Source organism: Aythya marila (assembly GCF_965140915.1).
Source record: "Aythya marila genome assembly, chromosome: 8".
Classification (NCBI taxonomy): domain Eukaryota; kingdom Metazoa; phylum Chordata; class Aves; order Anseriformes; family Anatidae; genus Aythya; species Aythya marila.
Window position 1 is genome coordinate 28,831,033 of NC_139049.1, and position 18,193 is coordinate 28,849,225.

Sequence of the window (18,193 nt, forward strand, 5' to 3'; positions counted from 1 at the left end):
AAAGCATCATACTTCTCATTTCCAGTGTGGAAAAAAGTCGGCGATGTCTCATTAAGTACAAGCCCATTTTGCAACCTTTCCCTTGCTGGGAGCAGTAATCATCCTTTTCTTGTCTACCCACCTACCTATTTTCACACACTTGATAGACATTTAATATCGTAGAAATCTCTTCTGCTTTGTTAAATATCTTTGAAATCTGCTAGTTGGTTCAAAAGTTATTAAGGATGGGTGGGGAAATGTATGCATTTACATAATGCTTTTGCACATTAGGCGAAAATATAAGTTTCTGATGTGTGAGGAGACATCGCGATGAATTTGGTGCTGTATGAAATTGTGCTCCTTTTATGAACTCAGTTCACTATGCTGCATTTACTCTATGCAATACCGCTTGTATAAGGATGCTGAAGCCCTCCAAATATGCAGTAAAGCAAATGCAATTGTCTAAACCTTTCTGAATTTTAATGGATTTTTTTCTCGTATTCCCCGCCCTAATGAATGTTGACATTATTTGTCCAAAAACTGCTCCAAGTTGGAAGGTTTAAATTGTAACCAGCTCTAAAAATCACCCTTTTCAAATTACAAGCAGGCAAAAGTATACCAGCATGGGGAGCCTTCCTTCGCTGTAGGGTGAATGAACTGTTGGGATGCCTTTGATGGACCACACACTATAATACCTTTCAGCATTATCAAATAATAACTCAGAAACCCTTAAGCCATGTGCTATTTGAACTGAAGTCAGAGGGCATATTCGGCATGTGGTTTGTGGTCCCTGGAACATATCGTGACGGGTGGAATAGACTTAAATGAGAGGCTAGGAGGTAGTGCTTTTTATTTGTAAAATCCTGCTTAAGATAATTAAAGTAGTGTAGAGCAGAAGGAAGTCTTTTGCCTAGGCTAGTGGTTATCTGCGTATCATGGCCTAGCATGTCTCCTGTCTCGTAGGAGGATGTAATTCAAGAAGTGTCCCTATGAAAGGGAGAAGTAGCTTTTGTTCTCAAAACCCAGCGTTGTCGTGATTGAGGCCACATGTGCCTTTATGGTCCCTAATCAGTTTGAGGCTGATTCCCATTTAGTTCCTTTCAACCACTATTATTCCAGCTTTATGCTATTGTAAATTTGCTTGTTCTCATCGAGTTATACTGGGGTGACTCTGTGGTGTGTCAGGCTCTAGGTCTATAGATACCGATAGTCTTTCTAAGGTCCTTTTGCTGGCTCAAGCTTGTATTTTTCTACGGAATGATTCACAGTAACTGCGCCCCAGGCACTGGGCTGAACGGGAAGATGATGCAGCAAAGCTACGTTACTTTAAAATATCAATTCTGGTTTTAAAGAGATGTGTGAAAAGGGAGGGGTTCTTGTGCTGAAGTTGGTCTACGCGTTTTGAGTGCTTTGCAGTATGGTGAAGGATAACCCGATGTCTTTGCGAGACATTGGGAAAGCTCACGTCTTCTCCTCAGTGGAGATCCTGCTGCAACTGCAAAGTTACTGGTTATGAGTGTTAGAGGAGGCTCGCTCAATTAATGAAGATGTCTGTGCATTTATACTTTACAATTATAGCTTATCTTTCACAACTGTAATTTTGCTAGGAAATGCAGTTGTTATTTCTCCCAGTTAGTTTCAGCTTTAATTTGTCTGATAATTGATAATAGTTTCTCTGTTCTGAATGCATTGCCGTTTTTATCAAACACTAATAAAATAATATATTTATAGTATTAAAAAACTAGCAAATCTGATAATGAGAGTACTTACCCAGGCCGTAGGAAAGCGGCGTTCTAGTCCCTTTTCTCCAGAAGGAGTTGAACCCCCCTATCTCCAGCTTCCAGGAATGGTCTTAATCATTACATTTTAGGATCAGGTTTTCATTTTGAAGAGAGAACATTATGTTTTCTGGATCACTCGCTGGAACTGGTCTCTTGCCCTCGAGGTGTGTGTCAAGTCCACAGGGCTGATGATTTATAGGTCATTCTTGCTGGCTGGCTTGATGCTTGTTGAGGTTCTTCAAACAAGGGAGGGGACCTACAACCAGAAGGGGTTTATTGGGGCTCTAGCCCAGAATATTCTGTACTGCCCGGTTGGGAAACTGGTCCAGATGTACTTTCTGGGTATATTTTGATTCAGGGGCAAGGAGCCAACGTGTCAGTTGTTTGCTCCACTGAGTTTAAAGGATGGATTTGTCTGCCAAGCAGTTTTTCCCCAAGTTTTCATAGTACTAACATGAACGAAAATAATGCACTCTACAATTGCTGTTATTAAACCCAGCATGACTGTATTTCAGCCAATGCATTTGTGTTTAAACCAATGAACTAATGATGAAATCCACAACTTCTAATTGCAAGCAGTACATGGTGTTATAAACACGATGCAGATGGCTTTGCTACCCTGCTAACTTCCAATTCAAGAAAACAACAACAAAAAATTCGTTGGTCACTTAACCCTGTGTGTGTAAGTCTCAGCCTGACATCATTAGCGTGTATTTGCTGACTGGAGGAAGGCGCTAGAATTTCCCCTTTTTCACTCTTACTCTTCCCTCTGTTAATGTGTTCATTTGGAATTTGATGTTGGCTACAGAATTCACAGGACTTAAATGTGTAATTTTAAGGAAAAAAACAGAGTTGCTATGGAGTAGTAAAAATGATTATTCCTTCTCTCGCCTAAGTTACTCACTTAGCAACAGTCCTAAACTATCTGCTGGGCCTGAATTGACGCTTTTATCTTGTTGTTTCCCTGTTAAAGAATATGCAAATGTCTTTATTCTTTCAAGGATGCTAGTAGGATCTTCGTTGTTTGGTTTTGCTGAAGACAAAATTTGTCCCATTTGTCCCTGGTCTGATCCAGCTGATCAGTAAGTACGTGCCTAACTATAGGAACTTGAGTGGTATCACCAAGCATGGTATGATTCTTCCTGTACTTAAAGTTAAAAGATTCTGAATATTTGGGTGGGTTGGGACTGTTTTGAGATGGTTCGTGCTTTAATGTGATTTTTTGGTTGGACAAGTCCTCGCCTATCGTGCATCTTATTCCAAATATAGTTCAGTGGTACTGCTTTTTTTTCTTTTTTCTTTTTTCTTTTCCCAAAGCAGAGATGTGGGAAAAGAGAAAGTAAGCAGTGGCATGTAGGAGGAGAAATGATGTTCCAAGGGAGCATAGCAGATCTGAGAGGCTGGCCACCTACACAGGGGTCAAAACCACTGTAGGAGTGCAAGCAAGAAGATATAACATTAGCTATAATTATGGTAGTGAAATATCTCCTCATAAAATGTAAGTGCTTTCAGACCTTGAAAGTCTGTTGCAGTTCTTTATTTATGCAGCATCTGAAACAGCAGAGCCCTGATCTCTGAGTGGGACTTCTGTGTGCTGCTGTGATATAAAAAGTGCAAAATACTGAGAAAAAAAAAAAAAAAAAAAAAAGCTACTGGGACAAAACATGAGATTCTCTGTATTAATGACATTGCAAGACACAGGAGTCTAAGAACATGTTTGACAATCTGTCATTGTAACCACTGAAACCTTACAGGTCCAATTCAGACCTCATAAAGAGTAATTCAGTGATGTTTGCATATGTAAAATAAAATGCTTCATGGCTCAGCTTTATGAGCGTGTATGGACTCTAAGAATTCTGAAAACTTTCGTGTATTTTTATGAATGTCATGAACTCAAAATTATTTAGCAAATTTTGCCACGTTTTTTTTTTTTTTTCTCCACAAGCTTTCACCATTGCTTACAACCCAAACCACAAATAAAGCATTAAAATTATTGATGTGAGCTAAGCAGGAGAGCTATTGCCAAAAATAGCAGTATTCACTCAGGCTCATTCTATGTAGCTCTGGAAAAATTATTCCCAAGCTACAGCAAAGATCACATTTTTTCCTTTCTTCACTAATAGCAAAAATATTACCTTTCAAGTGGTCTGTTATTCCTGCAGCTGGGGGATAAGCAGGTTGGATGAAGTTTAAGGTAGCTAAATGAGCAAGGCTTGCCGATCCAGCCTCCTGCTAATACGGTGAATGATTTATGAAGCTTTTCTCTCCTGGTGCCTTCCCAACCCCTATTTTTGCCTTCAGGATGACGGCGAAATGAGGCAAACGGGAAATTGAAACCCCGTATTTGATCTAACTGAGCTCCAGGAGCATTGCTCTTTGTTCTTTCCAATTTAATGAAGCGCATGGGAGCAGTTTGAGTACACGGCTGCGCTCTCAGGGAGCACGTTCAGAACTGATGCTCACACTTCTACCTTGCCATGACCAAAAAAACCCCGTTGAACATCAGAAAAAAAACACAGAAACTGATGGTTGGAAAGAGTATAGATGTGTGCATGTGTGAGACTCGTCGTGTGCAGTGTGTCAGTGTCCTCTCAGCCGGGTTCGGCCTGCTTTGTGGGGCGGAAGGCCTCAGTAGCACCAGGAGGCCCCAGCTTCCATGGGGCTCCCCCATACACGTTACATACAACATACATTGGCACTGGGGTCTCGGTGGTGGAGCTGTGGGGGAGAGGGGTATGAACACCCAGCCTTTTTGAGTGAAGCATCTCCCACATGGGACCGGACCTGCTTCTCCTTCCAGGGAGCTCAGCACCTTGCTGACAGGTCCCTTACTAGTTTGTGACAGGTCCTCATCAAGTATCTGCATGGAAGGAGGTGACCCTGCACTTGGCATGCCATCTTTCAAGCCTTCAGAAGCGAAGGAGCTGTTTTATGGGCCTCAAACTGTGACCCTGGGAATTGTAGTGAGTTGTGCATGGTCCCGGAGTGCCACTGCCAGAGGTAGAAAAGGCCCACCAGTGCTGACATGGGGGGGCAGGAGACTTGGAAAGGCAAGAATTTATAGAGAAATATGTAAATATTAATAGTAAAGTGCTGACAAAGAAGGTGAGGCATTTAGAGGAGTGTTTTCTAAAAAGAAATTGATGATCCTGAGGTATCTTACATTGCTGGAGGGAACGAGAGGCAAAGAATTGAAATTGTCCATCGTGATAAATTCCCTTTGATAGAAACAACCTTGATTGCTAAGAAAATGCACTTTGGTACTTCCTCTGATCAGTGGGACTTAGCTTTTGTGCTAAGCACTGCTGCTTTCTGCCCTGAGAGTAACCATGGCACAAAGAGTCAGGTCATTGATTAGCTGATGCTCCGTGTGATTTAGAAAATAGTTTTGGGAACAGATTTTGGAGCTGGGTTCTCTTACCACCAATGCCAAGGTTTGTCTTTTGGCAAATCTGTAACTACCTCACAGTCTGTAGTAAGGTAAGTACCATTATTTCTAATTCCCCCTGGATGATTTGAAAAGCTAAGTTTATTTGAATAAGAATACAGGGTTTTTTGATCTTAGAATTGGCTGTATCAGTACATAGAATGACCATTGGCAGCTTTAAAATCCATCTTGAGTCTATGCTTCAGGTATAAAATGATCATGAGCAAAAAAAAAGAAAAAAGAAAGAAACCTGATATCCCTATTATGGGAGGTGGGATAGCAGGGAAAAGGGACAAGCATTGCACGATGTTGTGGTGGTGACCCATAGCCCATTCTGCCCCTCATGAAGTCACCTATCCTTTTGTGGCTGACTTCAGAAAGCCCCGTGCTATGCTCAAGCTGTGGACAAATACACGAGGAATAGGAACTCAGTGAGCACTGCACATGAGATCTGATGTAGAGAGATCGAGGTCATTTCGACACTTGCTGTGTGTAAAAGGTTTTACCTCGGGGAAGAATAGCAGCAGGAGGGCAGGTAAAGTGTAGGGGCTCTGATGGATGCGTGGTGAGAACAAAAGGAGAGGATGCAGCTTTGTGGCTGGGGGACAAAAAGCCGAGAGACCAGTGGCAATAAGGACAGGACCTACAGAAAAAGTAGGACCCTGGGAGAGATGTGTGCCTCCAAGCCCCGCTGGTAAATAATATGGAAAGAAACACATGCACATCATTGTTGTAGGAGTGTTTCTCATTAGATCAAAAGGACAACATCACAGCAATCTGTTGCTTCTGTAGAAAACACAGCATCCAAGAGGAGGAGGAGACACATGTGGGCAGCAAGAAAGCTCTTGAAAAACAACTGAGGAGACAGCATGGAAGAAACAGCTTAAGGGGTGGGGTCGGAGCAGTCCCAGCGCAGCCAGAGAGGAATGAGAAGGCAGATGAGTGGGTGAGGACAGACACCCTAGTGAATGTTGATTGTGGCACAGCCTCCATCTGTCCTTCCTTGGTGCACCCACTCCTAGTGCTAGGAATAAGCTGTGATACCATGGAATCAGATTGCTGTTTGTGATGGCAAAACTGCTGCTGAGAAACACAATCTTTGTTTCCTAGTGAATGGTAAAGAAACAATAATGCACGGGGCTTGCAGGACTGAGTTTATCCTTCTTTGTAGCAGTGCTTTGTTCATCTGCAGACTCTTTTGCCTGTGCCATCACAGACTGGAGACCCCATATGCTGCATGCATGGCTGACTTACCTTCCTTAAGGGACTCAGACACCAAACATTCTCCATATTAAATAATAACCACAGGAGCTGATGCTAATACAGGGTTATGTCCAAGGATTTAACAACTTTCACCCTTGACAATCTGGTGGAGTTTCAGCAATTATCAGCTTCCTGTTGTGAAGATGCTCCTTGAGGACTATGGAGTAAAATAAATCCAGAGCTTGTTAAATTATGTATTACAGATTAGGCATTGATCTTAAAATGTAAATGACTTTCAGAAGGTAGATTAACTTCAATCTTGTTTAGTTCCTGATACATCCATCAGAAAGACTAGTCTGTGCAACCACACGGGAAAGTGTATCTTCCCATGTAGAAACTGCACAGGAATATCAGATGAAAAAAAGTGTTTTTTTTTTTCTTTCCTTTTTTATTTTTCTTTCGGACAGTTCGTAGGGAGAGGGCAGAGTTGTTCAGAATCAGCTGTACTGTGCTGCCTTAGCTACAGAGCAAGTCTCAAATGTCTGCAATACCAGCACATTATGAAAAGCAGGCAGAAAAGTGACCAACTTCCAAACCCCAGGTTTGCTGTTAGATTAATTCTCTCTTGCCTTGTATATTTGACACTGTCCTTGTGACTGCCCTGGTACTGAGGATGGCCCTACAACTCCAGATGTCTGAATTTTGTGCTGCTCGTGGAATCCTGTTTCCGAGAACAAACCTGCTTAAAAACCTCATGAGCAGCTGCACAGAGGCACAGTGAAATGTCAGAAGAGAGCACAGAAATTTATTTTTATTTTGGCGCTGAATTTCCTTTGCCATCACCCCCAGTACGAATGGGACTGACTGCTCTGCATGGGGTGCTGCCATGCTCTGAACCTCACTTTACTCGGGTCCACATCAGAGCCAGGAGAGGTCACCAGCAAAGGTGGGCTGTGTGCCCTCCTTGGGGCAGCAGTGTGTGAACCTGTGGGGTTGGTTTAGGCATTTTTAAGGTGAGAAAAAAGAAACCCAGAGGGAAAAAAAAAAAAAAAAAAAAAAAAAGTAACTAAATCTTTATGTGTGTTTTCTTTTAGGAGCAAACACCTGTCTGGGGTAACACTTCACTGCAGGCATTCATGAGAAGCAGGAAAGCTGCTCTATTTACCTCGACTTCATTAGTGGCAGACCAGCTTCTCAAATGAGCACAAAGTTTCTTTTTTTTGCCAGCTCCAAACAGATAAAATTACTACTTGGTAAATTCCACATAACCTTTAAGGCTTTCAATCACAGCAGTAAATGCTACTGTGCCCCAGCTCCTGCCTTTACTAAATTGTATTATAAGCACCTTAATTACAGTGCAGGCTGCCTGATGGGCCACGGAAAAGGTCGTCCTCCAAACATGATAACAAGGGTGGAGCGATACTGGTCGGTTTTTCGTCTGTTGGGAAAGAAAGAGCTTTGCAGAGAAGATTAATAGTAAACAATGTTAATCTAAATATATCTCAGACACAAAATATCGCATTCCTTCAGGCTTGCCTTCTCGGGGGGTGCTGGCATTAATCGTTTTGCTGGGGGAAGAGCTAGAAGGAGACACACTCCTCCTGTTTGGGGCAGAGCTGGAGATGAGGCACAGGTTTGTTGTCATTTTGCTGTTGAGGCTGTGCAGTGAGGTCTCTCACTTGCTCTGCTTTTAGCTGTTGGGTTCAGGGCTTCCAGGCTGAGCTCTAGTTCAAGGGCAGAGAAGTGAACAGAAACCTTCCCAGCGGCTTCACGGTGGTTTGGGCGAATTCTTCACGGTGCTGCAGAAGAGAAGAATCAGACCTGGGGCTTACAGCTGGGTTAGTGCCCCATTACAGCCCGTGTCTGTCTCCTCGCTTATTTAATTACTCTTACAGGTCAGATCAAATAGAAATTGGAGGCAGCTCGTTTTTAAAGTCTCTGCTGCAGTTGGTGTAGCAAAGCATCTGGCAGGACGATTTCGTTTCTGACTCCCACTGCTAATGGCACGGCTTTGGGCCTTTGGGTAGGCAGGCTATCCTTATCACCTTGGCAGGCTTCCAGCTCCAAATAATAATCCATTAACGTCTGCCCCGCTGGCATTCTTGCCAAATACAAGGGATATCTTTTAAATAAACATTTGGCAGTTCTCAGTCAGAGGGAAGAGAAAGGGAGTAGAGGAAAAACAATCCTTGACATTTCAGTGACTCTGCAGGGCTAGCTGACACCTGGTACCACCCTTATCTGCGGGTGTTTATGCAGAGCTGCAAAACACAGCTTCTCCTGTTGGCTCCTTTGCTGTCTTTAAATAGAACTGGAAAGACTTATAATGATAGGAGTAACTTTCTTGGACAGGCACTCTTTTCTTTACCTTTTTATTTTGATTTTTTTCCAGGCTGGGGAGACCCCTGTGTTAATATTAACATCTGTGCTCCTGTTTTCCTCTGAAGTTAGCAAGCACAGTGGAGCAGGCTTGCGTGCCTCATTCTTCCCCAACAATACTTTTTTTCCCATAGTTTTCTTCCCTAATGGGTTAGATACAATGCAGCTTTACTTTCACAGGGGCATTTTCCCTCATGACTTCCTATCTCTGCAACCACCAAACCGAACAGCCACATCAATCTGCCAGCAATCAGAGCAACTGGGGCTCACCCCATCCTTGGCGTTTCTTGAGAGGCGTTTTTGCTGTTTGTTTCAACCCTTTCCCTTTCTCTGCAGCTGAACTCTCAATGACAGCTTGAGGTTTATTTTTCCAGCTGTTATATTTTGCTTAATAGCAATAAAATTACTTGTTTGGATATTGCACAGTATCAATAAATGAGCTGTCTAGATTTTATTTTTGCAGTCCAGTTAAGATCTGGAGTAGGACTCGTTCTTCCAGAACGTGACTTGGAGACAGTAAAATATTTATTGTTCAAAGAATAACACCAGGCCAAACCTAGACCCAAAATTTGCTACCCAAGTCTGGAACTGGATTTCATTTCTACTTGGTTTGCCTTGAATCACTGATTGTGCTGATGCTACTTTAGTGTATATCGGCCGTAGGTGTGGGTGCACACACACAAAAAAATCTTTTACTCATTCTTTATATCAAGTTAATTGATTGGGCAGTAGTTTGAAGAATTCGAAGTCTTGACTATAAGAATAATTTGGTATTTAGTTCTCTCCTGCTAATGACTTGGGACTTGTTTGCAACTACTCCCATGCCAAACTCTCTTCAAATATATATATATATTTTTAATTTTATTTGCAGCATTATATTTGGTTTGCCACTTTATATCTGAGTGTTTGAGGCTATTCTTATCTTTTCCTCAATTAAAAAAAAAAATAAAAAATCCCTGCCTATGATTAAACTTCCTATCAGGTTAGCATTATTGCTGAACTTTCTGAGGCTCAGCTAAAAATGTCACCTAACCCCCTTACTTGTGCATGGGATGGGGCAGGGGGAGACACCCTGGCTGCAGAAGGGATTGGAGGCAAACTGACAAAGTGCAGAATGTGCTTTTGCATGGGTCCTCATCTGGGGGCATTATGCTTTGATGTCTCAATACTTCCCTTTCTGAAGCATGGTGACATTTGACTACGTGAATGTGTTTTCAATGAAGATAACTTAATCACCAGCACTGGGAGCTTGAGCGTTTCCTAATTAGAATGGAACCAATCTGAATCTCCCAAACCCAATCTTCGCTGTATTTTTAGTTCAGTGCATCGCTCCGCCCCTGCCCAGCCTGTATATGGTAAAGCTTCTGCTATTTCCTGCTCAGTTATTTAATGCTGGAGCCAGGCTAGTTTCAGTTCCTGAAGCAGAACCAAGCAAAGCAAATGTGGTTAGAATGGAGTTAACTGGAAACATTCCCAAAAGATAGCAGATCTACTCCCAAGCACGTACTGATCCACCTACAGTGGAAATGAAACATCACTACCTCTTCACTCGCTGTAGATTGTGGCCTGACACTTACAGACCTTCCCTAATAGTCTGTACTTAAAAAGAGTTATGAAGAATTATTGAGTTCTTATGCTGTAGGCTCTTTCAGAATCAGACTATAATTGAAAATAATGTTAAGCATCTTTGCCGTGAAAATTACCCCCTTTAGTTGTTGAAATACTGCTGATGAAGTGTAAAAGGGACAAGAAAAGAAGTGTATAAGACTGCTTAAAATGGGCAAATGCATGTTAAATAAGTATAGGTCCCTGCAGTGGATTAAGGTGACACATCTATTGCTTTTCTTTCTTCGTTTTATTAGACGCTCCAAACCCTCACTGCTGGAACATGTAATGTCTCTAATTTTGCTGGCAAGGAAGATCCTTAAATGCAAGTGTGCTCAGGTAGGGAGAAAAGAGACAGCTGCAGTTGCTGTGTGGGCTAATAAAACACTTTGGCAGGCGTATTTACTAGGGAGGAGCACTCCATGGTAGCATCCTTCCGAGTCCAAATCTGGAGCTGTTGATTGACTTCAGGGTAGTCCATCTGAGTCCTCTCCTCCGAGGGAAGCAATATTGTTAGCCCCATCATAAAGCATGAGGGGCAGAGAGAATTATGCAGCATGGTTTGCTAAAGAAACATCTGAACTTCTCTTCCAGTAACTTGGCAACCTGTTCTTCAGTTTCAGTCAAATTAGGAGGGCAGAGGTGTTGAAAGTAAAGTCCTCTGTGTTGTGTGAAAATAAGAAGTCAAATACAGTGCGGTGGCCCAATTTGTGTCTCCCACTTGTGCCTTTCTCTCTCCATGGGGGATGATGGCAGTAGACGTGAAACACTTCTTAGACACCGGGGAATCCATGCAGGAATTAAGTCTCGAGGAACAAGATCAATGACCAGTCTGGCTTCTGTAGCTCTTCTACTCACAGAGTTAATTGTTTAAATAAAGAATGCAGTAACAGAGGCACTTCTCTTCAGGCCTCTCTTGTTTAGAGGCTTAAGTATTTTCTAACCCAGATTTCAAGAACAGCAGTGTGTAACTGTGCTGGAACAAATGCTATTTTTAAGTTTCCTGTGGTTTGAGAAATTGTCAGATTTCTCTGTCTGGAGGATCGAGGGATCCAGAAAACCAGTTCTGAGTTTCTGGTGTAAACACAGGGTGAATACAGAAATGAACAGGCATTGATTTTCTGGATTGCGGCAGATGAAAGATTACAGACCTCACCTCTGCTAGTGTCAATCCAGAGCAGCTCCAGCAACTTCAGGCTCTCGTTAAACATTATTCAACTCAGGAAAAACCTTCTACGACTACAAAACAAGTTTTTCCACTCTTACGGGTCGTGACCATATATACGGAAGCAGCCCACGCCGATAACCTGTTGCACAACTGATACCGAGGGAGGCTTCAAAGAGCGCGGCCCTGCACCTGCTGACCCCCGGCCTGCCTGGCAGGCCTGGCCAGGCGCTGAGCGACACGAGCTGCCACCTCCTCTGCCACCTTGTGCAGCAGAGATGCCTTTCCTGGTGAATTCAGAGACAGTCCATGTGCAGAGATATGTGTAGACTTGTAAAAGTCCCCTTGTTTGTGGGAAGACGCCGTCCATCTGCCAGCGGGTCCGTGATGCCCTGGCCTAGCTGCCATTTTGTGGTGCTCCGCGCCTGGGTTTGGCGTGCTCCTGATGACACAGCCCTTCTCGTTCCACAGCTGGCACTGCCTATGAGCATGTCTCATGTATTCACAAGCTCCATAAATATCAATAGTTATGATTTAATATAATAGCAACGCAGTGCCAGTACTTCTGTATTGGCACAAGGGGGAAAGAGAGTGCAGAAGAGGTAAGAGTTTTGTTCTTATGCTGACTGAAACACGGCACTAGCAGAAACGATGGCACTTACAGTAAAGTCACGGTTTCCTGAAGAATATAATTCCATCATTGCCTGGAAGTTCAGCACTTATGCAGGGATGTATTTCACTCGAGTAATATTACAGCCTCTCAGTGAGTGAGTAGGACTTTATACATCCAGGAGATCGTGAAGGCTTACACACATTTGTTGACCAGAAGACTTCTTTCCAACAATGCTACTTGTGTAGGCGATCCCAAGCTAACAAACCCCTTGGGACTAGACTTACTTTCTTCACCACGTGCCACCCTGTGCCCTCTGCCTCTGTGGGTGGAGGTGCTGTGAATGGGCTGTGATGGGAGGTATTGCTCATTCTTCAGCAGACAATGAAAAGCACTGCAATTGTTCCTTGCAGTCCAGTGCCTGTTACTGGAGGCATATTAAAGACTCCAAGGGATTTTTTTTGTCTTTGGTTGATGTTGTGCTGCACATGCCTGAGTCAGGCTTACTTAGATTCTTCAGTTTCAGAAGGGTATTTTAGGTAGAAGGATCAGGGAGGTGAGGTCAGTGCTTTCCCTTCCCTCAGTGGGAATTGGGACATGGTCCCTCTGACAGTGTTTGTGTCCCTTTTGTTCTTCCAGAGTGCATTTCCTTTCTGTTTCCTCATCCAAATGGGCTTTGAGGCACTGACACCTTTCCCACATCCTCTGAGTCTGGCTGAAGTCTCTTTTAAGACCTTCAGTAGTGAAGAACAGGAGCAGTCTCTTCTGGTTTTTCTGAATTTGTAGAAATCCAGAAGCCTTTTCCGGGTGACATTCGACAAAATAAACTGGGAACATGGTTCTGCCCATCCGGGCAAAAGGCAGCATACGTACAATGCTCTTGTATTGAGAAACATCACATTTTGTGCCATACAATGTACTGATCCTAGAGGCAGACTTTAAAAATATGATATGGGAATGGCACACAAATAAGCAGTTGCATGGCTTATAAAATTCTGGTGTGGCTTTACACTGAAAAATGACGCATCTGGCATCTAGCACAGGGAGGCTTTTCATTTTATTTTCCTACCCCAAAGTGCTTTCTCCAGGGAAAAAAAGTAAAAGTCAAATTGCCCTAAATAATACGCTTTTAGTATTAGCAGTATATGGCCATCTATGAAAGTGGAGAGAATATCACATATACAATCAGCAAGTGCTGTTGCTGGCCAAAACAAAACTGGAAAGTTTTAAGAACAACCACCGTATAATGTCAGATTACCACGGTGTCTGTTTTTGGGAGCCTCACTCTCTTCTTTGAGAGCTATTATGCCAACGTAGAGAAAACTAAATGGAAACCAAGAAAGGTATCATTTTCCTTCTTTTTTCCCCCCTTTCTTTTCCTGTTGGGAGTGTTTCTGTTTGTCTGGATAAAACTTACCCAGTCCATCCCCTAACTACTATTTAGGATTACATGCCAGCTTGAGGAGCTGTTCTGCAGGTTGCCCTTAAATAGCTCAAGTTGGAGTGCAGAGCACCTGCTGCTTGATGGGGAGACAATAAAATTCAGGGCAAAGGCTTCCCAAACACAAAGGGTTGCTTGTGGAAGAGAGACCTTGTTGATCTTGGATGAAGTTATAACCACTATTTGATGACTTTAGCGGGGCATTGTGTGGTGTGCTAAGCCTGTGCATGTGTTCCTGCGTGTGAAAAAACAGCACCTGAGCTGCACAGAAGAGAGCAGAACGAAGCCGAACCTCCTCCTAACGGTCTTTCTTCAGGTGCATTTTATGGAGCGTTTTTGAAAGGGCTTCTTGTATGAACCTGTTGGAAACTCTTTCCAAAAGCTGTCGGAGCCTGTGGGCAACCTTCCCCCTCAGAGTTTGCATCTGGTAGCTCACCAGTTCAGCCGCTGCTCCCTCCGTCAGGTGCGCCAGACCCTGCAAGAGTCATTTGCCTCGTCGGGAGATGCAGGAGCTTGAAAAAAAAGGAGTTTTCACAGAAAAGTGTTCTCCGCTCACCCCAGCCCCTCTTCATTCACCTGTTGCCACGCACTGCTGCGCCTTTAACTTTGCTCCGTGCTGCCCATCTGCTGGCCTCTGGAGGCATTTATCCCTTCCCTCAGAGTCAGCTTTGTGTTCTGACTCATTCAGTATTGTGTTTGTGGTTTATTTTATGAGGCAAAGCAAATGGGCTAACCTTGTGAAGATCAAAACAGGGTATTTTAGATGACACGCAGTTGCAGTATTAATTTTCAAACACATTTAGCAATAATATTGGCATTTGCTCGTCCTTTACAGGAGTGTGCTTGTTTTGAAAGAAGGGCAGCAAAAACTTTTCACGATAACATGGGTGATCTATGAAATAACCTGTTCATTTTCAGAAATTTAGCTTAAAGGGGGCAGCTCTAAACTGCCAGGATTTATTAAGCCATTCCCTGGAAGGCATCAGTTTAATCCAGACCCCACCGAGTCTGCGAGCATCTTCTTGTGCTTCTAACTTGGTTTCCAGTGAAGGACTGAGTCCTTCATGGTGACATCTCTTGGTCGTGCTGATTCGTATCTGGAGGATCTCCTTGCTCCTCAGGACCTCTCTTTTTGTTGTTCAGCTGTAGTCTGCCGGAATAATTTTACTGGTTTAGCAGGAGTTGTTACTGCAAAGCTTGTCAAAATTTTCACACACTTTCAGAGCTAGACAATTAAGTGAACTGGGGCAAAATTTTTGAACAACATCACCCAAAATGTTTATGGTTAACAAAGACCCACTGTTCTGTTTTTGGCAAACAGCTGTGTTCTGAATACTTGTAGGATCTTTTCAAGAACCACACATCATTTCCCAGTAGCTCTCCCCGAGGCTGTTGCAGGCTGGTGCCTCTGCTCAGCGCAGAGGTGAGATTTGCCTCCGGACAGGTCTGCCTGCTCCATCCATGTGTGTGGGAGCTGGATAGAAGCTAGAAGTCATTTCTTACCATCCAAGTTACTTACTTTTTTTAGCATTTCAACCAGAAATGAATTATTTCTTACCATTGTGCAAGGCAGCACCTCTGAACTCTTGCCGAGCTTGGGATTTACCACCCCACCACACACACACGCTGCCTTTTACCCCACTCCAAGTGCCAGAACAAACACAGCCCACATTTTTGGACATCAGGCATCCAGGCTGGGGATGAGGGGAAGCCATGCAGCACACCGATCACCTGCAGCAAGCCGATCTTTTGCTGCACTTTTGGTTTAAAACCGGACGATTTGTGCCAGCTGGATTTGGAAGCATTCGGTTTGGAGCAGGACAAGCAGAGCTGACAAACTGCATGAGTGCCCAGCGTGCTACAACAAAGCAGAGAAAGAAGGAGTCACTCAAGAGCCGGACTGTTTTTTTTCAGTAGGTATTTTTCCAGTTCACAGAGGGCCACTGACACTAGAAAGTGCAGCAGCAGCAGCCTGGGTGGTGAAACTGCCGATGTTACAATCGGAGGGAGATAAAGTGAAGTGTTTGTTGGAGGGGCAGGACCAGGAAACGGCTGAGACATCACATGACGGAGGATGTGCACGCCGTAGCAGGGGGACGTATTTACTTACAGGCGAGACTTCTGCCAGACTCGACCAAAGGCACTTTTGGCTACTTATTTGGACTGCCTGACCCACTTGCAATAGGAAGTCATTAGATAGATGGTAAATACCTACCCCACCCTTGGTAGGCAGACGGACTCTTTGCCAAAATGGTCTAGCCTAGCTTCACATAAAATAAAATATTGTGCCTTTCTCGTTAAAACTGTCCTCTCAAAGGCATCAGAAGCTGCTGCCGTTCCAGTAAGCTGCTCCACTTCTTGGCATTCGACCGTTGCGGAGAAAGCCTTGAAGATTTACCTCGTACCACCACCTGGGACACAAATCATACGTAAAAATAAGCCTGAAACTTTTCTGAGGTACAAATCACTCACTTCTCCCGCTGACGAGAAAAGCTCCCGGGCCCTCTGGCAGGCAGGGAAGTTGCCTGTGATGGGGGATCCTGATAGGAGCCTTACACAACCATTCATTTCAAGTGCTAAATAGAGACTCCGCGGGAGTTTTTGCTAGGCTTTTTTATCTTTTGTAATGATAACTGCAGCCAACTTAGCCCACATAACATGCTTAGTGATTAATTATTGCTAATTAATTAATGGCTTTTAAATTTGAAGCAAGGTTCCTGAGACATTATGTACAAGTTATCATTTTTAACAATCTGTTGCTATTATAGTAGTTCTTAACTCTGAATTCTCTTCCACACAAAGAGATGAGATTGCACCAGAATCTGTGGCCCGCACCAACACTGAGCAGTAGCATAACGCGGTGACCTCTCACCAAAATAAGATTCTGGTCTTGCTTACATCAGAATATCATTGGAGAAAGTCCATGAAAAACCAGCAGATTTATACTAATGTAGCAAGGAACAGAATCTGGTCCAAAATGGGTTTTAAAGTAAGAGGATTTCTTTCAAAATGAGATGAAGACGGCCTTTTCTTGGACTGTAGGAATAGGTGATGAAAGAAAAGGAAGCAGAGGAAAGCTGTGTATAGGGCAGTCATGTCTGCACAGACAGTTCAATTCTGGTTGTGTTTGTGGTGTACGTGAGACTTCAGGTACCGATACTTCAGACGCAGGGGTGGGCTGGAGCCGTGCGTTTATCAGAAATGGAAGTGAAATTTTTATTTCCTTCAGAGGTCACTTCTCAGACGCCAGGGAGCCATTTCTCATTTTATGGAACCAGGGGACAATCTTGCTTGTCCTCTTCTGCCAAAGCAGAAACAGCTTGCTGAAGCAGACCTGATCTTTCTGCGTGCATGGGGCTCTTGTCTAGCTGCTGACTTCCCTGCACACCGCATGCTTGCTGGGTTGGACAGGCTTAGGAGATAACATAGCTAAGTTAAAAAGGATTTATGCTTCTATTCTCCTGGATCATTAGCCACGTATCTGCAGTGTTAGGGACAATATGTTGCGCTGGGCTCAGCAGAGGACTGTAATGCACTAAGGGAAAGATTCATAAAGGACACAGGCCCCCAGCTCTGAGGCTGGGATTCAGAAGCTTTAATTAGGATGCTACTTTGCCTGCACAGTGAGTTGGGGGAGTTCAGTGTCTGGTAATGGGATTCATAGGAACCAGTACTCTGAGCAGGGGGATTGAGTTAGCGAGCTGGAAAAATGCTGAAGAAAAGGGTAAATTGCTGCGCTTCAGTAGGTACCTAAGCCCTTTTCTTGGATCTGACCCTGAAGCTGAAGTTTTAGTAATATGTACCAGTCAGCCTGTGTTTACAATTCCACTGAGTTTCCTTAGGGAAATAAATCAAATTAAACTTTTTTTTTTTCATCTGACCCTGTTATTAAAGTGGAAAGCTGAGCACCAAGCTGTACTGGAGGCCCAATCTTATACTGGAGCCACACTTCCCTTGTTTCTATCCCATTTAGGAATGCCCTTCATCAGCTAATCACTGTTTGGCACAGTATTAAATTTAATCACTGAGCTCCAAAACGTTGTAATGTGTCTACCTACTCCATGGTTCCATTTGGATGGAAATTTTCTATCTCGTTTAAAGACTATTAAAGCCCTGCCTTTCTTACGCAGAACAAAAGGGTGTTGTTTACTTTGTTTTTCATTATTTTCGTATTCAACAAAAGATGATTATTCTGTCTCCTCGGTGCAGAGATCCTTGTGAGCATGTAGACCTCCTCTACTTGCTTTTCTTTCCCTGGGTGACTACGAAATAGAGAGATTTCCTTCATGCTGAAGCTTATGATTGAAATGCAAAAAAAAAAAGCAAATCTTATTTATCTAAACCTTCAAGGTTTTACCAATGAAGGTATTAATTAAAAAGATGCTGTGAGGCATAATTGAATCAGGAAACAATGTTATGATGCACGGCAGCAGTTACGATGAGAATAATGCACATTTATGATTAAGAATGAATCGTCCATGATATGAAAGCATTTGTTTCAGCCCAAACCTTTTGACCTTTTAAGAGAGATGCAGCACAGCCACAAGCATGGCATTGTTTGCTTGGCTCCCATTGTTGCCGTCACATCGTAAGATGGGGAACA

At 43.3% G+C, this 18,193-nt stretch overlaps 1 long non-coding RNA gene across 1 annotated transcript in view; it reads left to right on the forward strand.

Moving 5' to 3' along the window:
• LOC309880766 overlaps positions 1–18,193 on the forward strand; it is a 47,587-nt gene that overhangs the window by 23,118 nt on the left and 6,276 nt on the right. The gene's annotated exons all lie outside the window — the stretch shown is intronic.